The sequence below is a fragment of the Ovis aries genome, chromosome 17 (assembly GCF_016772045.2).
Source record: "Ovis aries strain OAR_USU_Benz2616 breed Rambouillet chromosome 17, ARS-UI_Ramb_v3.0, whole genome shotgun sequence".
NCBI lineage: Eukaryota > Metazoa > Chordata > Mammalia > Artiodactyla > Bovidae > Ovis > Ovis aries.
Window position 1 is genome coordinate 59,860,505 of NC_056070.1, and position 26,659 is coordinate 59,887,163.

The 26,659-nt window shown below is 44.9% G+C and overlaps 1 long non-coding RNA gene across 10 annotated transcripts in view; it reads right to left on the reverse strand.

Annotated features, from left to right (window-relative positions):
- Positions 1-26,659, reverse strand: part of LOC121816955 (uncharacterized) — a 345,801-nt gene that overhangs the window by 41,459 nt on the left and 277,683 nt on the right. For 7 of the 10 annotated variants that reach the window (XR_009596891.1, XR_009596885.1, XR_009596882.1 and 4 more), the window contains 2 exons: positions 25,860-25,981; positions 25,035-25,175 (listed from right to left, as the gene is read on the reverse strand). The exons of the other annotated variants lie outside the window; for them this stretch is intronic. This is a non-coding gene — a long non-coding RNA (uncharacterized LOC121816955). The remainder of the gene's footprint in view (positions 1-25,034; positions 25,176-25,859; positions 25,982-26,659) is intronic. 10 annotated transcript variants of the gene reach the window in all.

Genomic DNA, 26,659 nt, shown 5'->3' on the forward strand with positions numbered 1-26,659 from the left:
TGCTTGAGTCACCTCGAAACCATCCCTCCCCCTCAGCCCCTGTCCGTGGAAAAACTCCTCCACGAAACTTCTCTGGTGCCAAAAATGTTGGGGACTGCTGTCATATACACTGACATTTACCAGTGTAACCAATTATGTGTTTTCTCCTCTCTCCTTTACGAGGGACTATGAGCTGCCTTTTCAGAACAGGCTCTTTTTCCTCTAAGCGATCTCCTCTCCCCAAGAGAGTGCTTGGTTTTCCCTAAGAGGAATGGTAAAGCCATTGGATAGACCTGGCTGGAAGATTCTCCTGTGTTCTTCGCACTCCCTGCTTGGGGAATCCTTCGTCTCCATTTCCCTTTTCTCCCAATCCTACCTGAAAGATCAAAGGGAAAGGAAAGTTGGGTCTCCATCTTGGTACCAAAGACCCAAAGTGCAACTTTTGGTTGCTATTAAAAAAAAAAAAAAACCTCATGAATAAACCATGTTTTGTGATTTTTTTTTTTAAAAGGCTATAATTCCAGAGCAAATCAATGGTTGGAACTTTCCAGCTTAATGTGAGCCAGATTCCTGCCTCCCTGTTCTCTCTCCCTCTCTCCTGCCCCTCTTTTCTTTCTTTCCTACCAAAAGCTGTCTGCTAAACTTCTCAAACACCCTTTGCCTTTTTGACCCTTCAACTTGTCTTGAACTTCAGAAAAAATTGGGGAAATGGCACTGAGTGAACTATATATAAGTCCTGGGCGTGGAGGGAGGAGGGGGAAGGGGGGCCACGTTGGGGGTGGGGGGGGGACAAGGCTCACCATGAACTTGGGGCCTCGGATATTCGCTTGGAAAAAAATAAAAAGCCCTCTTCTGTTAATGGAATTAGTAAATATTTGTTGCTCTGTTCTAGGCCGGTGCCCCAGGGAGCTCTCTGAAGGAAGGGGGGGTGGGGGGAAGAGAGCAAATAAAAATAAAAGACTAGCTACTTTTCTGCTCCTTTCCCCCCTCTCCAAAGACACTAAACAGACAAGTCAGAGGATTAGAATGAGGCCTTGTGTGGCTGCTGCGAGCAGGAAGTTGTGAGGGGGCTTTGTGGCGGGGAGGGGGGCCTGGTGGGGACGAAGCAGACCCGCTATCTGGTAATGGGAACGCCATTCCTGCTTAATGAAATGATTGCTGGCCGAGTTCCTGAGTTATGGCGCGGCCTGCACAGTCTCTGGCTGGCTTCCTGGAGCCCCAGGACCCCCGGCTGGGGCTCCCGCCTGATGTGCAAAGCGTGTTTGGGGAGAGGCAGGGGGAGACGGAGACGGAGGTGGGGAGGTGGGCAAGAGGGAGAGAGAGGGGTGCAGAGGTCCAGCCCTCCGTAGGGAGCGGAGACCTGGGCCAGGACGAGGAGGATGCCAGAGAGAGGAAGCCGGGGGCGGAGAAAATGGTCGAAACAGAGCAAGGCGGAAGGGAACACGGAGGGAGGCCTGCACAAGAAGAGGCAGGACTGAGTGCCTCGGGCTCACAGACGTGGACAGAGGAGAGAGGCCAAGATGAGGGGAGAGGTGTGGACGGGCCGGGATGAGGCTGGGAGCTGACGCAGGTGAGACCTGGGCACGGACAGAGGGAGATGGAGAGAAGGGCCGGGAACAGAGGCCGAGAAAAGCAAAGACGTGGAGACACGGGGAGAACGGCCGGAGCCGGGGCAGAAGGCCTAATACTAGGGAGAGGGGAGGAGGAGGAAGGGCCAGGCGGTGGGAGAGACACTCCTGGAGGGAAAGAGGCAGAGGAGAGAGTACCAGGCGGGGAGAGAAGGTGGCATCTCTGCACCTGGGAAGTTAAGTTCTTTTTTTTTTTTTTTTAGAATTTTAATTAATTTATTTTTTAATTGAAGGATAATTGCTTTATAGAATTTTGTTGCTTTCTGTGAAACCTCAACATGAATCAGCCATAGGTATACATATATCTCCTCCCTTTTGAACCTCCCTCCCATCGCCCTCCCCACCCCACCTCTCTAGGTTGATCCAGAGCCCCTGATTGAGTTTCCTGAGCCGTACAGCAAATTCCCATCGGCTATCTATTTTACATATGATAATGTAAGTTTCCATGTTACTCTCTCCATAGATCTCACCCCTTCCTCCCCTCTCCCCATGTCCATAAGTCTGTTCTCTATGTCTGTTTCTCCAGTGCTGCCCTGCAAAAAAAAAATTCTTCAGTACCATTTTTCTAGATTCCTTATATATGCATTAGTATACGATATCTATCTTTCTCTTTCTGACTTACTTCACTCTGCAAAATAGGCTCTAGGTTCATCCACCTCACTAGAATTAACTCAAACGCGTTCCTTTTTATGGCTGAGTAATATTCTATTGTGGACATGTACGACAACTCCTTTGTCCATTCATCTGTTGACAGACATCTAGGAAGTTAAATTCTAATGAGCCTATTAGGCTCCATCACCTTGGCGTGGAGTAAGGTCCAGCTGATGATAAAATAAAGATCATATGAAGACTTTCCTGATGGTCCAGTGGGTAAAAGACTTCAGACTTCCACTGGTGGGGGAGGTTGGGGTGGGTTCAATCCCTGGTCAGGGAGCTAAGATTTTGGCTGCAGCACAGCCAAAAAGTTATTTTAAAAATTGTTTAAAAGCAATTAAAAATGAAAACTAAAGATCATATCCAAAGGCAGCCAAGTAAAGAAGGGACAGTACAGGAGAATGATACGACCTGAGCCCTTCAAGTTCACTTCGAACTCTGATTTCTGCACTTTCTGGGATGTTTGGGGACCAACACACAGATGGAGCAGATTCACTTATGTAGCTTGTTTCTGGTCATCGAACAACCCTCCAACCATCCAACAACCTTCCAACAAAGGAACATTCCAGGGAGAATCTGAGAGTCAGGGAGGTGAAGTTATTTACAAGGAAACAGAAAGAGAAAGGGGAAGCGCTGAGGCTCTAAATTGGCTGGACAAAAATAATATATATGCCAAAAAGAGGAGAGGTTGGAGGTTAAGAGGTTTGGGGCTTCATTTTGTTCAGAATGAGGCTAGATGAATTACTTTAGCGATGATAGTGATTAATCAAATTCAAAGTAAGAATTTAATGTATACATTTTAAACATGTAACTTCTAAACGAAGAGAGGAGAAAAGGTTGATGAAGAGGAGGAGATAAGAAAATCCTGTCGATCTAATACACGTAAGGAAAAAGAGAAAGAAAGAAGCAAAGACAAGAAAAAAAAACATGAAAGCGTGACAAGAAGAAATCTTAGATGATGAAGTCCAAATGAATCTGTAATCACATTCATTATATTCATTAAAAGACAGAGATCTTGGGAATGGATTATGTGTTTTTTTAAGAGGTCAGCTATGTGCTTTTTCCAAGGTATGTATAAAGTGATAGAAACCTGAAATTGGGACTTCCCTAGTGGTCCAGTGGTTGCGACTTTGCCTTCCAATGCAGAGGGTGCACTTTCGATTCCTGGTTGAGGAGCTAAGACCTCCACCTACCTTGTGGCCAAAAAACCAAAACAAAGCAGAAGCAATACTGTAACAAATTCAATAAAGACCTTAACAATGGTCCACATTTTAAAAAATGTGAAAATGAAAAATTGGGCCAAAAAAAAAAGATATTCTAAGCAAACATTAACCAAAAGAAAGCTGATATGGTAAATTAATTTCAGGAAGAATCAGGTTTGGAGCAAGCTGGCTTCCTCTAACATCTGAGCACGGGCTCTCACTGTTCACACTGGCGTCCAGGCTTCTGCAGCCGCCCAGGGAGACCCTCAGCCTTGTAGGCTGACTCTGGACTCAAACGTCAAGGCTGGACTTTCACATGACATATCTTTGGGCAGCCACTTTCTCATGTCTTCACCTTTTTGGTTTCCTACCCTGAGCTCCAAGGCCTATTTCTCAGCAATGATGTGTCACGAGAGAGGGGAATACAAGAAAACCACCTTTGTGAACTGGTGTGTCACAGAGATGGTGGGAAAAAATCTTATATGGAGAGAGAAGTGGGTGGGAACAGGTTTGAGGGGTTCCAGCAAGCTTCCCCACCCCCACCCTCTGCAAAAAAAGCCTGCTTTTCATAGCAGTGAAACATACGATGCTTTCATGTTGCCCACTTCTCGTCCTCCAGCATCCTCATCTTATTTCCTCCATCTGAAAATGTTCAGGTTGCCATCAAGGCGGGTAGCAGTTTCCTATTTCTTGGTTTTATTAAGAGGGCAAGAGCCAAGCATCTTGGAAAAGGTCGTTATTCTCCGGGTTCTTGCAGTGTATTCAATCCAGAGTCAAGAAACTGCCAAACATCAGCCTCCCACCTCTGCCTTTTCACTGTGTCCAAGATGGGGGAGAGCACTGGAAGTCAGAAGAAACTGCTGAGCCTTCTCTGGCGGTCCAGTGGTTACGACTCTGAGCTTCCACTGCAGGGGGTGCAGGTTTGATCCCTGGTTGGGGAACTAAGATCCCACATAACTCTCAGCCAAAAAAAAAGACAAAACGCACATGCAAGAAAATCAGAAACAATATTGGAACAAATTCAATAGAGGCTTTAAAAATGATCCACATCAGAAAATGAGTAAATAATTGAAAAAAATAAATAACCAACAAGGACCTACTGTATAGCACAAGGAACCCTGTTCGATATTCTGTAAATTATCTGAATGGGAAAAAAACTTTGAAAAAGAATAGATACAAGCATATGTTTGAAAAAAAAAACAAGTAGAGACACTCAGTGAATGAGACCTATAAGGATACTAATGATGGTCATCATTATTATTAGGCATTATGATTTTCCCTCTGTCCTGTACTGTTTCTGCTCCACACAGCTGGGTCTGAGACACGACGTGACATGCCGGTACCCCAGCCAGAGGCTGAGGAAATGAGACACAACTGTCCCAGCAGCCTGGTTCTTCAACCATGGCTACCCCATGAACAGCAGACCAATCTCAAGCTAGACTTTCTTCACCTCCAGGCAGTCAAGAAGCTGTGATATGATCTCAGGAAAGGCCTCAGCTGATCTTGATCTCATGGGGGTTCTGAAGATGAGAAGATCCTTCTATAGGGGCCAAGGGGCTGAGTTCTGATTCCCCTGCTTTGCCAGTCTTTGCATGTGGGATGTCCTTGGTGGCTCAGTGGTAAAGAATCCTCCTGTAATGCAGGAAACTGGGGTTTGATCCCTGGGTCAGGAAGATCCCCTGGAGAAGGGAATGGCAACCCACTCCAATATTCTTGCCTGGAGAATCCCATGGACAGAGAAGCCTGGCGGGCTCCAGTCCGTTGGGTCACACAGAGACAGACACGACTGAAGCAACTGAGCTCTGCCCTTTCCTTAAAGGGGTTGTTATCTTGACTAACATGAAAGTGAAAGTTGCTCAGTTGTGTCTGACTCTTTGCAGCCCCATGGACTATACAGTCCATGGAATTCTCCAGGCCAGAATACTGGAGTGGGTAGCCTTTCCCTTCTCCAGGGCATCTTCCCAACCCAGGGATTGAACCCAGGTAGCCTGCATGGCAGGCAAATTCTTTACCAACTGAGTTATCAGGGAACCCCAGTCTTGAGTAAGGCGGGCCTCTTTAGCTGAGGGCAGAAGCTGGAGAGGGATGGGAGATGCATGCATTTGGAGGACCACAGTCTTAAATGCTGTGGAATAAGACATTCAATCCTGAAATGGATCTGAGCAGCACACCATGCCTCCATGACACTTGACCTTAAACTTTCTGTGTCTCCTTTTTTTTCATCAGTCAGATGGAGATGATGATGCCCTTTCTCAAACTCCAAGAAAGGACCTAAAATAAACAACAGATATAAAACTGCTCTGAAAGATTAAAAGAAGAGGAAACGGAGAAAGAACTCTGCAAATGGCCACAGATATCAAAGGGAGGAAGACTGTTTGGTCCCTGCCTCGGATGGACGAGTCAAACAGAAAGGCCTTGAGAACTTGTTCAGCGAGTTTTACACACCCTCAGCACCCTGTTCAGCCCTTTGGAGAATGATTTGGAGGAAGGCTTGGCCAATCCTTTAGCCATTCTCCTGGGACCTCAGGGTCATTCCCCTTGTCTTCAGTGATTTCCTAAGGAGAAATGCAAACCTGGATTTCTTTGGTCATTGCATCAACTTTTACTTCAGTGGGCACTGTCTGGCCGGGGAAGAGTGGCTTCTCCTTCAGGCAGGAGCATATAAGGAAAGGAATCTGGACTGCATAGAGGTTTATCTTGATGGAAAAGATCCCCAGTGTGGTCTCAGCCATTCCTCCAGGTTCCCTACTGGCTGAAAAGTCACAGCAGAAAAACTAAGGCACCAGATCTCAGACCCACAAATTTCCTTTTTCAAAAAAATCTTCCCAACAAAAATGTTAATATATTGGCCTTTTTAAATACTTTTTATTTTATGCTGGAGTACAGTTGATTAATGATGTTATAATAATTTCAGGTGCACAGTAAAGTGACTCATATATATATCCATTCTTCCCCAAATTCCCCTCCTATCAGGCTTCCGTGTAACATTGAGCAGAGTTCCCTGTTCTCTACAGTAGGTCCTTGTTGATTCATTTTAAATATAGTAGCATGTACATGTTGATCCCAAACTTCCTATCACTTGCCTCCAACCTTCCCCTTTGGTAACCATAAGTTCGTTCTCTAAGTTTGACAGACCCACAAATTTCTGCTGTCACTTCTGCCTAGCAAATGATGCAACCAAGAGGCTTCTGTCTGGTATGTTTGCGACAGGCATTGGCTCCTTTAAGGAACTTCCCAAGCCACAGCCATGGTATTGTTCTCCAGTAACTAAGATGCCGGTGTCTGTCGGCATGAATGCTGGGGCCACTCCCTGCCTTGTCTATCCTGGCAGCGAGGAGGGTGAACAGTTCAAAAACTGTGGGGCAAGGTCTGGGCAGACTAACCCAGGAAGAGGAGGGAGTGAGAACTACAGATGGTCTGAAAGGATGGCCGAGTTCCCAGGCTCAAGTCTCATGTATAGAAGGTTTCACTGATCACCTGCTATACACCAGGCACTGGACAAATTCCTCTAATTACTTTGCCCTGTTTGATCCTCATGACCACCTTTCCCCCATTTTACTGATAAGGAAACAGAAGCTCAGAGACGGGTCATGTCTTCCCCAGTGACTGAATAATTGCAAAAGGATTTGAACCCAGATCTCCAAAGCCTAGATTCTTAACCACTGGCTACATTGGGTAGCCTGGTAGGTTCGCTTAAACTGAACAGATTCTAAAGCGAACTCAGCTTGGTCTCATGCCCAGCTGGATGAATGTATTATATCCTGATAAAATGATATCATGAACAATGAGACTCGAGACACTTTCTGTTCTTTCCATGTCCTCTTCCCTTCATGTCCTCCTTTCTTTTCTCCTTTGTTCTTTCTCTATTTACTGAGTCCCTATGTTATACCAGACAATGCAAGTATTGAGAAATTTACACCACTGGTCCTATCTTCTGTGTATCTTTAGGGAGACATTCTTTTAGGAGAGTCAGGTGAAAAAGCCAATGATTACCCTGCAGTGGGACACAGAAGTACTTGGAGGTGGAAGCAGAGGTCCACGGAAACATACAGAGGTGATTTAAATGCCTGGAAAGACTTTAATGAGAAGCTAGTGCCACTTAGGCGTGATGGATAAAGAGGGAGCAAAGATGAGGAAGAAGAGCGAAGCTAGGAGAAGGTACAGCGTGTGAAAGATTCTGTGAAAGGAAGGGATGGGTCGTTTAGGGCAACAGTGGGGTTGGGTGGAGGCCAAAGGAGGAGAGTGGAAGGTGTTGAAGTTCCGGAGGAAGCCTGTTCAGACATGACAGGCCTTGGATGTCATGTTAAGGAGCTCAAACTTGATCACACCGGCACTAGGGAACCCCACCAGATATTTAAGGGTGGGAGAGTGGTGATAACATGGGCTCTGTAACTTTTTCAATATTTATTTTTTATTTATTTGGCTGTGGCAGGTCTTAGGTGTGGTGTGTGGGATCTAGTTCCCAGACCAGGGATCAAACCCAGGCCCCCTGAATTGGGAGTGTGAAGTCTTAGCCACTGGACCACCAGGGAAGTCCTGGGCTCTGTGTTTTAGAAAGATTATTAGGCAGGTGTGTGCATAACCGGGCATCCTAGGTAGTTCCAGAGGTGAAGGATCCACCTGCCAAGGAGGAGATGCAGGTTCGATCCCTGGGTCAGTAAGATCCCCTGGAGGAGGAAATAGGAACCCACTCCAGTGTTCTTGCCTGGAGAATTCCACGGACAGAGGAGCCTGGTGGGCTATAGTCCATGGGGTCACAAAGAGCCAGACACAACTGAGCAAGTGAACAGCAGCAGCAGCGACTGCATAATCCACTGAGAGTGGACCAGCGTAGTGAAGAGACTAGAGCCAGGGGAGCCATCTGGAGCCTGTTCACATTGTCCGGGTGATGCTAGATGTGGGCCTTCCGGTCACCGCTTCTCCTGGGGGGACCCAGTGCCTCTGATAAACTCTTTATCCCAGGGCATTGGGGAATGGCACACTGCACCCTCCACAAGCATCTGCTTTTGCAAAGGGTGATACAGAGTGGGGTAATGCTTAACTTAAAAGAGCGATTGACTCTCGAGCCAATTACAGAGTTATTTTCTAAGAGCTTGTGACAATTTCAGAGTGCACCGCTTATTCTAACTGGACTATTCCAGGGCTAATGTCTTCCTACTCAACTTTATTTCCACCCAAACACTTCATCCAAGTTCAGCAGGCTTTTGGCTGAACTCTGGACCTGCCCTTCATCCTCCTGAAAGGATTCCCGGCTGATTTCTACCCCACAGTCCTAGAACCCGGAGGAAAGACTCCAGCAACCACTGCCTCTCTCCCAGGCTGAAATAAAAGATGATTTGGCTGGCGCTTCCAGCTCTCAATTTCTCCAGCCACCCTTTCTCCAGCAGAGTCCCAGTCTCCATTAATACTATTACTTGGGATGACATTTCCTCTGACCGTCGTTGTCTCCTTTTTTTCCTCGTCCTTAATTCTCTAATTTGTCCTAATATGCCCATTGCCTGCGTATCAAGTCATCCGTGAAGCCGCCCCATTTCCAGGTTCCTTCCTCCCCATCAGCCGAGTCTCCGTCTCCCACAGAAATTAGAGGGAGGCGGCTGCAAGCCCGCAAGGGCAGGAAATAGAATTAGGGGACGTATTAATTGGGACATCAAGTCGGATTTCGTTCCAGGCACTTCCTTCCGTTAACCACTTTGAAGCTTCCCCTCCGTGGCTCTGTTTCTCATTAGATGGAGCTCTTAATGGGGAGCGGTGTTTACGCATGGCGCAAATATGTCATGTCTTGGTCTTCAGACTGGCAGGCCCAGCTGATGGGTGAGGACAAGAGGAGAAAAAGGCCAGCCAAGGGGGTCAGAATGGCTAAGGGTGGAAGTGATACTGAGAAGAAATGGCGACTTTTTAGTGATGCTAAAAAGAGGTATGCTTTAGGCTAAAGAGAGAGATTGCGCCAAAGCACCATGACTTTAAACTTCACCTTCTGTGCAATTTCTAGGGTGTGCACGCTCATTTGCAAAGCAAATCCCTTTGTTTCCTTTCTTTTTGTTGTGTAATAATTGTGCTTTTCCCAGCAGCCATGGATTTGCTGGCTGCTAAGATTCAAGATGCTTTTTGCCAACACCTCAGAAGCTGGTTGAAACGAAAGCACAGGACCCGATCCAGAGAGAGATGCCAGGACACCTTGTTCCTCTGTGTCTTCTAGCTCCCAGTTGTGACAACATCTCCAATCATGGACACTCACAGCCTCCTTGAACCTCGCCCCCCAAAAGGCTCCACCCAATCCATCCACCCCACCTCTTGGAGGTCCTCTGTCTTCAAAGGTATGGTTGGCCTGTGCCTTTATGGAATCCCCACTTAGAGGTGTTTTTGCCAACACTAATTCAGGGCTGTGAGAAGAACTTATTTGTGGAAGGGTATTTGTTTTTCCACTGAGGCAGCCAAAACCGCCAGCCTCCCTTGCAGAGGAAGAGAAGAGAGAAGAAGCATTTGTTTCTTGCAATCGCAAGCGGTAGCCAGACAAAGCATAGCACTTCCTGGGAGAATCCAAGCAGGTTCTGAGAATCACATACTGAGACTCAAGTGTGGGTGCATTTTGTCCTAATCCCCAGGACCCAGAACCTCACAAAGGAAACTCCTGATGCACTGAAGGCTGAGGTCAGGCCCTTCTGCTCCTCTAGCAGCTCCAACAGCCAATATAAATACCACAGTCCTGCCCTGGACACCCTTCAGTCCTCTCGAGCTACCAGAAGCCAAGATAAAGCAACCGAAACCCATGCTAAATGCTGGGAGACAAACCTCAGCACTGAACAGAAACCAAATCAAACAAGCCCCCACCAACCCACTGAAAGTGATGAAGACAGAGGTGTTTCATTTTTTTTCTTTCTTCTATTTTTTTTTTTTTTCATCATTAAGTCCCAAAGAATGAAGAAGAAAGGGACTGGGAACCAGAGGGGAGAAAACCTGTCTATCTTTACACAAAGACCCTGAAGTCTGAAGCCTCTCATCTCAGGGCATGTGCATTGAGACTGTCTTGGCTGTAATGAAATAAATCAATTTGTCCTAACAAATGTTGGGGGAATTATGAAGATTTGGGGTTATGTCCGGGAACTAGAAGCATCTCAGGAATCCAGGGATTTCTCTTTCTCTAGGAGTCTCTCTCTCTCTATGTGTGTGTGCATGTGTGTGTATTCTTCTCCCTCTTGGAAGACCATCTTTTCCTTCTTTATCTCTTTGGTGAGAGCGAGACAGTTCCATAGGAGACATGAGCAAATCACAGTAAACACAGCATGGACAGAGAGCTCTCAGCTCTCTGCTCTTCCTGGGGAAGATATTTTGATTTGTCCCACTGTGGCTCGATGCCATTCTTGGTTCCAACAGTTGTGGTCAGAACAGATGAGTCATGTTGGACAAAGGTGGATACAGAGAAACCACCCCTACGAATTTTGGGGAGAAAATCCAGGGCACCGTCATCCACAGGGAGACACCCCACAATTCTCTTACACACTCAAACTGTCATTGCACATTGTTTCATCCTGGGGGAATTACTTTCATTCGTTGATTCATTTGTTTATTCATTTGTGTGTTCACTATTTGTAGAGTATCCACTATGTGTCTGTCATTGTTCTTTCCTTTTTAGTTTTTTTTTATTTGGCTGTTTTGGGTCTTAATTCCAGTATGTGGGATCTTAGCCGCGTCATGCAAGATCTTTTGATTGGCACATGGACTCTCAAGCTATAGCACTCAAGCTTCAGCAGTTGAGGCATGTGGGCTTAGTTGCTCCATGGCACGTGGGATCCTAGTTCCCCAGCCAGGGATCAAACCCACGTCTCCTGCATTGCAAGGCAGATTCTTTATCACTGGACCACTAGGGAAGTCCTCTTTTACTTTTCTTTTTTTTTTTTTTTTTTTCATTTTTTTTCAGTAACTATTTGTTCAAGAAATACACCTATTGCGTGCTTAGGGTTACCAGGATATGGAAAACACACTGGTAAATAAACAGTATTGGGTTGTCCAAAAAATTCGTTCGGAGTTTTCCATAACACCGTACTTTTCTGGCCAACCGAATATCTTCTGACTTTCCTCTAGCAAAGCAATTCTAACCATTTCACGAAAAAAAGGAGATTTACTTTCCTGAGCCATTGTCAAACTGGAACACAGCGTTGCTACTCTCTCAAGCCAAAATGACTTGACCAGAGAAAAAGACTCAACTTGGCTGGTTTAATTTGTCTCTTCCTGAAAACCCCACTGGAGAGTTTCTGTGTTCTGACATGACAGGGTCGGCAGCAGTGGCTGTGAGAATCGCTTCCCACTCTGGAGATGAAGACTCTTAAATCAAGCCTATTCATCAGGTTAATGACAAAACCATTAGCCAACAAGAAGACAGACACTTCTGAGCGGACACAAGAGGCCTGCAGCCACTGATGAGTGTGATCCCTGTGGAAATGAATTAAGGGCGGAAATAGACTAAATTCAGAACCTCTTCTCATGCGAGGGGGCAATGGATGGACTGCCTCTGCCCTCCTGTTCCTTAACCATCTCACGGGTCTGACATGCATCAGTGCACTGACTAATATCTAACAGGTGCTTCTCAAACAGCAACGACCTAAGAACTGGGATGTATTTCCAGCCTGACAGACCAAAAACAGACTGGTTGATGCAGAAAGACAGACGGACACATTTTTCTTCTGTAAGCAAGATGGGTCAACAGGACAGAATTTCCAGATAGTGATGACTGACCTGAAGTCTGCAGGCAAAATCTTATCCAGCCAACATTCACTGGCATCTATGATGCCCTAGCCACCATACTAGACACACTCTGCTAGAACTGAAGAACCACAAAACAGGACTCTGCCTTGTATATTTGGTTTCAGAGTCCATAAATACACCTTACAAGAAAACGTCTCAGGAAAGCCAACAGAGGGGCAAAATCCATCCCAAAACTGCGCACATAAAAGGGGGAAACAAATTCTGTGGAGCAATGGGATTTTCAGCTGTGCTGTAGGAAAAACGACTTCCTCTCTTCCTCTCTGCCGGGCTTCTTTTTTTTCCATAAACCTAAAGTGATGGCAAAGGGACCACAAGACTTAGCCAACATGGCAGCAGACGAGTTGGTTGCTGTTCCTTTGAGGAATTTTCCACTTTTAACTCTTCCCTGGCTTTGCCACTCCCTCACCACTGGGTTAATCTCCTTCTCGGGACTCAGTAAACAAACGAGACGTGTATTATAAGATCCTGGAGACCTTTAAGACGGAAGCTCCTGAGAATCAGCAGGGCAATGACGGAGGCAGAATTACAGCAGTAGCCACAGTCGGTTCACATTTGTTAGAAATTCTAATCACAATTGCAATTTTTCTGGCTTAATATCTAACTTCACTCAGTGCAAACTCCATGTGACCAGGAATTGTATTTACCTCTTTGACTGGCGTGCTCTCAGAGTTCAGCTCCATCACTGACACAGAATAGATTTTAAATAACTATCTGTTGAATGAATGGGTCTCTATAGGTTTGCCTGATTTAATTCTCCCAGCAAGATCATGTATCCGGGTCCCCATTTTCCTCGTGACAAAACAAATGGATATCTCTCACCGGGTAGGTATTAATAGCCCGTATTATAGGACAGGAAAGTAAGGCTCAGAGAAGTAACATTAAAGGAAATTTTTGACTCTGTGCTGGAGGACACAGAGTTAAGAAGGAAAATGCAAGGCTTATGAATGCTGCTCTGTTTGCAGTAACCAGGACAGTGCCTGCCATGTAGAAAGGACTCACAAAATAATTTTTAATAAATTCAGTAAATATAAGTACAGAGCTAGGATTCAAGCCGTGGATTCTCCCACTGCACTGCACTGACTTCCCCCACCACCTTGGGTACCATTTCTATAGTACTATAGGATACTAATATAGGGTACTGATAGCCTCTATATTTGTCTTCTGCAAAGAACCACATAGAATACAAGGGTCTTGGCACCCACTGAAGCAGCTGCTTTGGGATCAGATAGACATGGTTTGTGTCTAAGTGTTAGTTGGTAAGTCGTGTCCGACTCTTTCAGACGCCATGGACTGTAGCCCACCAAGCTCCTCTGTCCATGGAATTCTCCAGGCAAGAATACTGGAGTGGGTAGCCCTTCCCTTCTCCAAGGAATCTTCCCAACCCAGGGATCAAACCTGGGTCTCCCATGTTGCAGGCAGATTCTTTACCATCTGAGCCACTAGGGTGATCTTGGACATGTTTTTAACCACTCTGAATCTTCATCTCTATGTGTGATGCTTCCAAGAGAAAGTCCAATTATGATTTTACTGAACTGGGGGAGGGGAAGGGGAGGATGCCTTTTGGCTTTTGCGACATAACATGTCCCAATTTAATAAAAGAGAGAGGTTTAGAGGTTTAGAACTAGGATTCATGACCCTCTAGAGAGGAAAAGAAAATAGAAATTTCAAAGGAAAATAAAAATCTGATTCACAAAAATGAATTAGAGGAGGAATATGAATGGAACTCTGGAGAAGGAAATGGCAACCCACTCCAGGATTCTTGCCTGGAGAATCCCATGGATGGAGGAGCCTAGCGGGCTACAGTCCGTGAGGTCACAAAGAGTCAGACACAACTGAGTGGCTTCGCTTTCACTTTCACTTTATGAATGGAACTCAGGCGACATCCCAAGGATCTCCTACTCTCTTGTAACTATGTCCAGTGGTCAAGGTTAATTTAAAAAAAAAAAAGCTATAACAACGTTGTACATGCCAGGACATCAAGAGAAATAAAGGTCCTGAAAAATAAAGGTTGGCTCTTCTCATGGGGCAAACAACCTCAACCAGGGAATGTGCAGGGATGCTATAATAAATATCAGCCACATCCTTATGAGTAGTTAACAGAAACTGATCATATTTCAGTTTCCTGTGTGTGTATGTCAGATACAGGGCTTCCCCAGTGGCTCAGTGGTAAAGAATCCACCTGCCAATGCAGAAGATGTGGGTTTGATCCCTGGGTCAGGAAGATCCCCTGGAGAAGAAAATGGCAACCCATTCCAGTACTCTTGCCTGGGAACTCCCATGGACAGAAGAGCCTAGAGGGCTAGAGTCCATGGGGTTACAAAGTCAGACACGACTTAGTGACTCAACAACAACAAATGTCAGATATACATTTATATATCTGAACAATTTTATTTTATATTGGAGCATAGTTGATTATCAATGTTGCATCACTTTCAGGCATACAGAAAATTGATTCAGTTATGCACAGACATGTATCTATTCATTTCCCATATAAGTTATTCAAGAATATTGAGTAAAGTTCCCTGTGCTATATCAGAGGTCCTTTTGGTTATCTGTTTTAAATATACCAGTGCGTGCATTCTTTCTCTTTCTTTCCTCTTTTACCACCCTATGGGGTGTGTGTGTGTGTGTGTGTGTGTGTGTGTGTGTGTGTGTGTGTGCCCAGCTGTGAGCGCTCAGCTCTGTCCAACTCTCTGTGACCCCACAGACTGTAGCCCACCAGGCTCCTCTGTCCATGGGATTTCCCAGGCAAGAACACTGGAGTGGTAAGCCCACATGCAAGGAGCTTGGATTCGATCCCTGATCAAGGAACTAGATCCCACATGATCCAATGAAGATGGAAAATCCCATGTGCCACAACTAAGACCCAGCACAGCCAAATAAAGTTAAGAAATATTTTTTAAAAAGATTCTGGGAGCAGCTGGCCTGGGTGGTTCTGGCTCAGAGGCTCCCATAAGTTTGCAGTTTTGATCAGCTGGGGTTGTGTTCTCATCTAATGGCTAGACTGAAGCTGGAGGTTCTGCTTCCAAAGTGGGTCCTTGGCAAGGCTGGCAAAATGATGCTGATTGTTGACATGAAGCCTCAGTTTCTCCCTCACAGGGTCTTCTCCACATGCTGCTTGAGTGTCCTCGTGACATGACAGCTAAATACTTCCCCTGGAAAAAGCAAGCCAGGAGACCAAGGAAGACACAAAATGCCTTTTATGAACTAACTAAGAAGCCAAGCAGTTTCCTCTGGTATCATCTATTGATCATGCATACCAGGTCTGATTTAATATAAGCGGGGACGACACAAGGGTGTGAACACCAGGAGGGGAAGAGCATGGATCACTGGGCAAGCCTGGCTGCCACAGACATCAATAGTGTCTGCTACACATCCGAATTTTATTGTAAGAGATTATCAATGCTTTGGGGCTTCCCTGGTGGTCCAGTGGTTAAGAATCTGCCTTGCGATGCAAAGGACACTGCTTTCATTCCTGGGCCAGAAAGATCCCATGTGCCGTGGAGCAACTAAGCCCATAAGCTGCAACTACTGAGCCCATGCACTGCAAGTACTGAAGCCTGTGTGCCTAGAGACTGCACTTTGCAACAAGAGAATCCACTGCAATGAGAAGCCTGCACATGACAATGAAGAGTAGCCCCAGCTTGTTGCAACTAGAGAAAGCCCACGTGCAGCAACAAAGACTCACGACAGCCAAAAAATAATCAATCGATGCTTCATCTTGCATATAAGGTCTGGGAGTTCTAGGTGTCTACCCTTCACTGCAGAAGTCAAGAGATACAGCCAGGTAACGGTCATGTGACCTCAGTTCAACCAGTTAGATGTCCTCTCTCAATACTTTGCATCCTTAGTGCATTCATTTCCAAGCAATGCCATCACAGAATTCCACGAACTGTGTTGCTTAAACAACAGACATTTAATTCTCACATCTCTGGAGGCTGAAAGTCCAAGACCAAGATGCCCACAGAGTTGGCTTCTCTCTTCTTGGCTTGCCGGTGGCTACTTTCTCACTGCGTCTTCCTGTGGCTTTTTCTCTCTGTGTGTGTACATCTCTGGTATCTCTCTGCATGTCCAAATTTCCTCTTCTCATAAAATGCAATTAGATTGAGTTAGAGCCCACCCTACTGACCTCATCTTGACTTAATTACTTCTTTAAAAGCCCCATTTCTAAACACAATTATATTCTGAAGTATTGGGGATTAGAGGTTGGACATATGAATTTTGGAGGATAGAGTTCAGCTCATTACACTCGGCGACTGTTGCACTTGACAGAGGACCTGCAGGCCCCTGACTACAGCAGAAGTGCGCTGACCTGAGTCTTCCTACCGTGATATTGTAGCTGCGGTCCCCACTCCCCACCCCCATCCCTGCCTCTGTTTGAGTCCACAATTCATTCCCACCTTCTAAACCTAGTTGGCAAAACCTCCTGCCAATTCTGAGAGATCCAGGCTACACGTCAAATAAATTAAGTTCTGCTTCAGCCAGTCGAAGTGGGCTTATATTTCTTAACAGTCGTGTCCTCTGACTGATACGTTGTTTTTTCCATATTTTCTGGAATGAATATACGTTTCTTTTATACTTGGGTTTTGGGGGCAGGGTGTGGAGAAAAGTCATTTTGAAAGTACGACAGGACTCAGGCTAAATTAAAAATCTTCCTAAGCATGTCTTTCTTCTCGCCTGAATAACATATTTCTCACCTCATTCAGACACAGACATACACAAATCCACTAAGTTAAAAAGAAGGGGGAAGGTGTAAGACCTGTGGGGTTTTGGCAGTGAGTCAAATTACCATGCACACCATTGATTGTTACCCGATACTATGCTTTTCCTGACCGTGGGCAGAACACCGCTCACACTGATGGCTGGAGATAGAATATAAGATCCCAGAGACTGGAGAACAGTCTCTTGGTAAAAGGTCTACCTTCCTCTTAGAGATGCTCATTAAACTACAGCCAGAAGAAGCTCAATCAAATGAAGCTGCAAAGTCTGTGCCTGCCTGAGTTCTGAGTGTTGGAGAATTAAACACTATAAGGTGGTCCCATCCCCATAGTTATTGTAAGAAAATCCATCTCTATGCTGTGGGGCTAGGAAGTGGAAGACAGAGAGTGCTACAATGGTGAGGGCTGTGAGCACACGTCCCAAGGTGACTATGAGATGTCAGGGTGAATTTGGGCCTCCTTCGGTCAGTCCCAGTTCCAACGCTCTTCCAGTGCTTAATGAAGCATCGCTCAGAGATGAGTGTCATTCTAAGCCTTAAATACATTTATTGTTTCCTACAACAGGCCCCTTAAAGAGCTCCTTCTTCTGGTTCTCAGTACGGAGATCTTTGATGGTGGAAACGAAACTGGATCTAATGGGCTTATAGAGAAAGGAGACTCCGGTCTCTAATAAAACAGCATCCTGAGACTTCCCTGGCTGGGCAGTGATTTAAGAACCCAAGCGTCCACTGCAGGGGGCACAGGTTGGATCCCTGGTGAGGAACTAAAATCCCACAACTGAAATGCCACAGGGCAATTGGTTGTACTGCAAATCCGCTGTGTAGGGCAACTACTGAGCCCACACGCCTCAACCAGAGTCCGTGCACCTCAGTGAAGATTCCACATATCACAACTAAAACCTGATGCAGCCCAGTAAATAATAAATAAGTGAACAATATTAAGAAGACAACCTCCCAGGGAACAGACACTCAGGATGCCCCTCGACTATGCATGTGTTGCCTTATGCCTTCATCCTGCATGTTTACCCACATGGAAGAAACTACTCTTCTCTATGTTGTTGTAGTTTCTGATCTGCCCCAAACTTTTTTTTTCCCACCAGTGCAAGAGACACAGATTCAACCCCTGGGGTCAGGAAGATGTCCTGGAGTAGGAAACAGCAACCCACTCCAGTATTCTTGCCTGGAAAATTCCACGGACAGAGGAGCCTGGTGGGCTGCAGTCCATGGGGTTGCAAACGAGTTGGGCACGACTTAGTATGCACACATTTTTATTTCTGGCTGTGCTGGGTTTTGTCGCTGCTCGGGCTTTTCTCTAGTTGCAGTGAACCAAAACTGCTCTTCGTTGCAGTATGAGGGCTTCTCCTTTCAGAGGCTTCTCACTGTAGGCCATGGGCTCTAGGGCCAGAGAGCTCCATAGTTGCAGCTCCCAGGCTCTATAACACAGGCTCAGTAGTTGTGGCACGTGGGCTTAGTTGCTCTGCAGCATGTGGGATCTTCCTGGACCAGGGATCAAACCCATGTCTCCTGCACTGGCAAATGAACTGTTTACCACTGAGCCACCAGGGAAGCCCCTACCCCCAACTTTTCACCTGAGATTGCCAACCCTTGCAGAGATTACAGAGCAGAGGAACTCTGAATGAGTATTAGGTCTCCCCTCTCCCACCCCCAAGTAATATGTGGTGCGTTCTCCACCCCCGCCTTTTTTTCTGCATGTTCACTCTGGACCCCAAGAGACAGGTGATCTTGAAACTGATAATAAGAGGCATTCTTCCCTGCTGAAGCAAAAGGCTGAGAAAGTTCAACACAGGTTGAAGTAAAGAGACATGATAAAGTTCAGTTTAAAGAAAAAGAGGGAGACTTAGAGGGAGGGAGAGAAACAGGGAGAGAGATAAAGGAGTATAAAAGCATCCCAGGGCAAATGAAAATGATCAGCCAAACATAGAAACATGTTCCAGATAGTTTGGTGATAAGCAGGAAATTGCTGGAAAAACCAACAGTCATAGAAGGAGAAAAGTGCAGTTAGAAGGGGGGGATTGAATTGAGCTAAGTGTCTGTGTCATAAAGTTTATTATTTTATTAGTTTTAATAGTTGGGTAGATAAGCTAATAGCAATAGGATTTACTTTAAAGATCAACACCATAGACTCTGCTGTTTATTATTTGATAGTAATGTGTCTCCAGTGAGGGGAATATTAAATCTCATAAAAAGCCATTCCTACAGTCAACCCAGGCCCTTTCTGAGTCACACGCACATGGATTTTCCCCTATTAGTTCATTTCTCTGGCAGAGGTTTTGTTTGGATAATACTTCTAGGGAATCTATGAGAGCCCTTTCAGCTTCCAGTTTGGGTCTTTTTTTTTTTTTTTTTTTTCAGCCACATGGCATGTGGGATATTAGTTCCCCAACCAGGCCTTGAATCCACGCTCCCTGCACTGGAAGCACAGTCTTAACCACTGGACCGCCTAGGAAGTCCTGAGGGATTCTTATTATTATTTTTTTTTTTTTTTCAGTTTGGGTCTTATGATCATGAAGCTGACATTCAACTTTCTCAGAATTCTCTTTTTTTCATTGTTATACTATTTTTAAAGTTACTTTCCATTCACAGTTATTACAAAATATTGGCTGTATTCCTCATGTTGTACAATACACCCTTGAGCTTGTTTAAAACCCAGTAGTTCATCCCTCCCACTCCCTCACCCTGCTATTGCCCCTCTCCCCCTCTCCCCACTGGTAACCGCTAGTTTGTTCTCTTTATCTGTGAGTCTGCTTCTTTTTGGTTAGACTGCCTGGTTTGTTGCATTTGTTAGATTCCACATATAAGTGAGCTCATACAGTATTTATCTTTCTCTATATAACTTATTTCACTCAGCATAATGCCTTCCAAGTCCATTCATGTCACTGAAAATGCCAAAAATGTGTTCTTTTTTATGGCTAAGTGGTCTTCCGTTGTATATATCTACCACGTCTTCATCCATTAGAGTCTTCTCTGGTGCCTCACGCAGTAAAGAATCCTCCTGCAGTGTGGGAGACCCAGGCTCAATCCCTGGGTGGGAAGATCCCCTGGAGAAGGAAATAGCAACCCACTCCAGTATTCTTGCCTGGAGAATTCCACGGACAGAAGAGCTTGGCGGGATATAGTCAATGGGAACTCAAAGAGCTGGACACGACTCAGTCTCTCTCTCCCCCTCTCCTTCCCTCCTTCCTTCCCTTGACTCTTTCTTCTTTCTTATCATTTTGCTATAAAGGACATTATTGAGACCATCTGTCAACTGGTAAAATATAAACAAAATCAATAGACTCGATAGTAAGCGACTAGCACTTTCTGTTCGTTCATCTGCTGATGGACATTCGGGTCGTTTCCATGCCTAGACTATTGTAATAATGCTGCGATGAACATCCTCAGAATTCTTCTAGTGAGAGAAATGATCGTTTCATCTGGGTCCTGAATGTGTTGTATAATGTGGATGAAGGGTTGAGGGTGATAGACAGGCTCTGGACATTATTGTGAGAGTTCAAAGAAATAGCACATTTATTTACTTAGCACAGTGCCTGGTAAATCTTGATGTAGGGAATGTAGGGAAATGTCGAGCATAGCAGGTGACTGTGGGTTCCAGAGTCAGACTGCTGGATTACAAGTCCTGGCTCTGACCTTCATTATCTTTTCAGTATTCCCCCCTCAAGGCACTAACGAGAAAGGGAAAAATAGACCTCATCATCACTGAATGATCCCAGCTCACCTCAGCAATCTCAGAACAAATCTTGATGTCACATGCCTCCTACTACCACGCATTGAGAGATACACATCCCTTCTATGCAGTTCCTGTCCAAAGTACATCTCATAAATCTAACGTGGCACATCCAAATGGTTGAACGTTCTACAAAATAACTGGCCTGAACTCTAAAACTGTCAACAGCATGAAGTACAAAAAACCCAAGGATTCTCCCAGATTAACAGACTCAAAAGGCAACTGAACACACTCAGGGATTCCATTATTTCCCCCTTTTTCTTCTCTTTTTTTCTTATTTTACTTTCTTTTTGCCCCTCTCTTTCTCTCTCCCTCTCTCTCTCAATACTGTTTCTTTCGATTTTCAAAATATAAAATACAAAATGAAGACAAACACTGCAAGTCTTTTAAAAATCAATGTTTTCCCCTTTCCTTCTCTTTTTTCTTATTTCACTTTGTTTTGGCCTCTCTCTTTTTCTGTCTCTCCCTCTCTCTTTCTCTATCAATATTATTTGTTTTCACTTTCAAAATATAAAGAACAAGATAAAGACAAACATTACAAGTTTTTAAAAATTCAGATATTTTTTCTTCTCTTTCTTATTTTACTTTATTTTTGCCTCTCTCTCCCCCTCTGTTCTTTCCTCCTTCCCTCCCTCGCCTCTTTCTTCTTTCCTATCATTTTGCTATAAAGGACATTATTGAGACCATCTGTCAACTGGTAAAATATAAACAAAGTTGATAGACTAGATAGTAATGTGTCTGTATCAACATCAATTCCCTGATTTTAATAGCTGTACTATGATTATGTAAGAAACCATCCTTATTTTTAGGAAATAAACATTGAAGTATTTAGAAGCAAAACGGCATCAGGTCTGCAACCGAATCTCAGATGGTTTAAAAAGGAGGGCAGAGAATAAAGAAATGTGATGAAGTTTTAATATAGGGGGCAGTGGGTAAAGTGTATGCAGGGATTTTTTTTTTTTTAACTTCTGTGCAAGTCTGAACTTGAAATAAAAAGTTGAGGGACTTCCCTGGTGGTCCAATGGTAAAGAATCCACCTTCCAATGTCGGGGCTATGGGTTCAGTCCCTGGTTGGGGAACTAAGATCCCACAGGTGGCAGGGCAACTCAATTCTTGTGCCACAGCTTTAGAAAGCCTGAGCTCTGCAACAAAGACTCAGTGTAGCCAGAATTCGTTTTAAGAAAAGGGACTGTTAAAAAAAAATAAAAGATTGAAGGAAAAAGATCTCAGCTCTACCACTTTGGAATTCTGTGTATCTTGACTTCTTTGAGCCTCAGTTCCATCATCTCAAATTGGGGGGTTTAGTACCAACATGGGAGACATTTTCTTTCGGGTGATATGGCAAAAGCAGTCAAATATTAAATCCTTAAGCTTTTGCTTGAATGAGGAGATGGGTTAGAGAATCAGAAATAACAGAAGTCCGGAGCATCAATTACACATGTTTCTTAGTAATAAGAACCGTGAGTTTTACATTTGGCCATGGCTATTCCCTCCAATGAACTGTGTCAAATCAGATAAAGTAGAGGAACCTTCTTGAAACCATGCTCCCCTTTCAAGGCTATCGTGGACGTTAAATGAGATCATCTGGACAGAAGGCTAATGGCGGTGCCCAGAGCCTAGTAGGAGGTCAAGTCATGGGTGGCAGATGTTGCTGCCCTGATTGGTGCTTTCGTCAACTAATCAGCATCAGGTTCCTTTGGTTTGTGGTTCTCAGAGGGTAGGAAACTTCCAGTGTGCCTCACCACTGTGGGCTTTGCTCTTGCCTCATGGTCAAGTGCAGGCTCTTTCCAGAAAGTCAGGTTTGCCCAGGGAGTGGCATTCTGGCCAGGCTGCCAGCCAAATGATACCACCCACCAGCCTGATCAAAGTGTCAGCTGGGTGGCCAACAGAAAGAAGCCAAGACTAGGACTCAACACACTTTTCTTGAAACCCACACACCTGGCTGAGTGTTCACGGTGAGTCAATTCAAGCCAAAGTGACTGGGGAAGGTAAACGGGTCTGCAATGAACTGTTCTCTGTATGTTCACACATCCCAAGGGAAGGTGCCTCCCCTCAGAAGCTTTAAGAAGACAAGGATGGAAGAGCACTGGCTGGGAGACAGAAGAAGTCACCAAGTGTGTACTGAACATCTGTGCTCCTTACCAAATATCTCCATCTCCTTGCTCCCAGTCACAGGAAGCTTCTCACTTCCTGGGCCCCGTGATTACATTGGAGCCCAGTGACTAGTTCTGGCCAATGGGCTGTGAACAGAAGTTCCATGTGTCTTCTGGCCACTATATTTAACAGCCAATGCGAGAACATTCAAACATTCTCTTGCTCTCTGCCATTGAAAACTGACCATGTTGGAGATGGTGGTGACTCCATCAGCCTGGCTCTGGGTAATTCCAATGAACAGAACAACCCCTGAGATCTATGAAAGACAGGTAGTGTAGCAAACAAGACTGTTGTCTTAGGCCACTGGGATTTTTTTTTTAGGTCAGCATAATCTAGCATGTATCCTGTCCAACAGATGATGAAAGCAAAACAATATAATTAAATGATAGCTAGATGCTTTTAATTATATTAAAGTTAATATAATTATGGTGATATTATATTTCAAGCCTCTGAACCCAAGCTCGCCTCTCTCTTTGGCCAAAAGGGATATAACACATAATAGGCAGGAGTTAAATGCTAGAACTAAACTCTCTTGAGTTAGCAGAATGATTAAATGAGCATTACAAGGAAATAGTTTCTCACTTGGGATTCAACGTTATTTAAATAAAACCTAAATCATACAGTAGCTAAAATTCCACAGTTTGATTAAATCAGAACAACCCTCCATCCAATATCCTGTGACCCATGTGCCAAGGATAATTTGGGATGTGGATAGAAGCCGAGGGAACAAATGGCACTTCTGTCTCCTTCAGTGCTTCCTCACTCTCATCCAAAGATTCCCTCAATGCACTCCAGAAGAAAACAATAACAGGAAACTCAGATGAAACTTTCTCTTTTAAGAATTCAAGGGTAATTAAGAAAAAGAGAGTTTTATTGTGCCATCACCATAAATGGCACAAAAGATTAAAACTCAGCATTTCCCTGATGGCTGGCGGCCTCTTGAATTTTCTTGAGTTAAGGGACAACCAGGTTTTATAGTCTCGAGTAGCTTCCCCTAAGGAGCTTCCCTGGTGGTTCAGATGGTTAAGAGTTTGTCTACAAGGCAGAGAGACCCAGGTTCAATCCCTGGGTCGGGAAGATCCCCTGGAGTAGGAAATGGTAACACACTCCAGTATTCTTGCCTGGAGAATCCCATGGACAGATGAACCTGGCGGGCTACAGTCCATGGGGCCACAAAGAGTCGGACATGACTGACTAACACACATACACACAGAGCTTTCCCTAAAGTATAATACTTGACCACCCAAATCAGAATCACCTGGACAGTTTGTGAAATATGCAAATTCCTTGAATCAGACTCTTCCAGGTATAGACTGGGAATGCCCATTTTTATCAGATCTGTTGAGGGTTCTGAGTGCAACTGAAGGTTGAGAAGTTCCACTTTAAACTAGATTTGAGGGACTTCCTTGGTAGTCTAGCAGCTAAGACTTTGAAATCCCAATGCAGGGGCTGGGTTCAACCCCCGGTCAGGGAACTAGGTCCCATATGCCACAACTAAGATGGAAGATCCCAAGTGGCACAATTAAAGACCTGGTGTAGCCAAAGAAATATTAAAAAACAACAACAACTAGATTTGCTAAGAAAACGGGAATTTTGTGGAAAAGCCTAAGTCCAGCCCACCTTGAGGATATTGTGAAGATTCATAAGTTGGTTCACTGGCTCCCAAGAAGAGTCAAGGTATCTGGATGGACAGGAAAGTGACCACACACACGTAAACCCTTCCCCCACAAGGTTCCATTTCCAATCCTGGAATAGACTGCACAGCTCAGCCAATCAGCACACAATTTCCCTTGAGTAACTGGTATTGGTTCAGGACTGGACATCCAGCTCCAGTAGATGAAAGGGAATAACCTATAGTCCATACCTGGGGGAAAGTTTCAAGGCTCTTTCATTCTCTCTTTCCACAGATGGGACAATGACCCACATAGACTCACCTGCTATTGGCAGCCTTGTTGTAACCAAGAGGAGGAGGTTCAGAACGAGGGAGAAGAACAAGGAGGAGAAGAAATCATGCAGAGCAGAAAGACAGAAAGCACTCATATTCCTGGTTATATCATGGATCTCACTGGACCTGGGGCCTACCCTTCCTCTGACTTCCTCTGGTATGAAAGGTAAGAATTTGATGAATTGTTTAAGTCGATCTGACTCAGAATTTTCTGTTACTTGCTGCTCAAAGCACTCCTTCTGATATTTACCATCATTGTCACCAATGATAACATCCTTAATTAAGGGCTAGGGTAGCACTTGCTTTTCTCCATGGGAAGCAGGAAACTTAGTATGTCCTTGCTCAGCGCGTATAGCTCTTCAGTTCTGGAAAACGGACACGGGTCTGGAGTCTGTATCAAGAAAGAAAGAGGAGTAGAACTCAGAACTGGTCCTCTCCTAGCTCTGCCACAGACACCGTTGTGTGTGACTTGAGATGAACCTGGGGTCCTTCTTTCGCATAAGTAGAATGAAGGGGTAGAATTAAGCACCCTCTACTACTCCAAGGGTCTTAAAAGGAGGGCCACAACTGGGAGTCCATGGCCAGCAGTAGTGGGCCTATTAATGAGAAAGAGGGGAAAGCCCACAGACGACTTTAAAACTGTGCATTCAATGTCAATCTTTTTGAAAGCAGATTGCTCATGAAAATCAAGGATTGGAGACTCTTTTGATGCCTCAGAACAACTGTCAACACTGGACCCACATTTCCACAGGCAACCAGTGGCTAGGGGTCAGCAGCTGCTCTCTTTAATTGAGGTCTGTCCCCCATCTCCTCACAGCCCCCCAGTACTGAGTGTCAGCTGTCTTGTATCATCTTACACTCAGCTCACTTGGCCATTTACATTTCCTGCCCGGTCTGGGTAGATGTGGACTTTGCAACCCCAGATCTAAGACAATCATCTACCACATCTGGGATCCAAATTCTCTGGGACTTTGTAAAACAGACAATGCTTGTCTTCAATCCCATTCTCACCCAGAAAGCAGGACCCCGGCAGCCTTGAGAAACCATCAGGAAATCCACCCCCGACTCCGCTCACCTGACTTCTTTCTTGAGGGTCAGCTTTTTCTGGGTTGTGTTTTCCATTTCTTCTTTGGACACTTCTGTTTCTTTCCTGCTTTGAGGTCTGTTTCCCAGCTCACGGGTGGTCAGTTCTTTGGGCTAGATGAAGTAGAATTTTCCATAATCGTCACCTCTCCTGAGCCAGTTTGGAGTTTGGGGTTTGTGTTTGAGTCATTAAGTAATTCGCTGCAGGGGAGTTGCCACTTTAAAAACTCGTAGAATAAACAAACACGTCTGCCTCCAAGCACAGATTGCAACTAATGTTCTGATTCCAAATATGGGTCACATATATTTTTGCCTAAAAACAAGTCTTAACTAATCAGTGTGTTCCCTTTAGATATCTGAAGCTGTAATGCACAGTAACTGAACTGGAACCTCTGTGTCTTGAATCTGGGTGACGTGGTTGAAAGAATCTGCTGGTCCTCTTGGGAATTCATAGCATCTATTACTGAACTGAACAGTGGGACATGATCTGCATGTCTTATCTAGACTTGGACAAATTCCTTTCAGAGTTAGTTTCACCTTACCCTCTGTATGAGAAATGGGTAAACTAAATTGATGGTTTAGAGTGGGTTTCATAGAACTTCAGGATTGTTCAAGAGGTCCTGGCAGAAGCAATGGGGAAAGCCTTGCTAATGGATAAGGCCTTGTTTTCAGTTGCTAAGTCAAGTCTGACTCTTTGTGACCCGATGGACTATTACACACCAGGCTTCCCTGTCCTTCATTGTCTCCTGGAGCTTGCTCAAACTCGTGTCCATAGAGTTGGTGATGCCATCC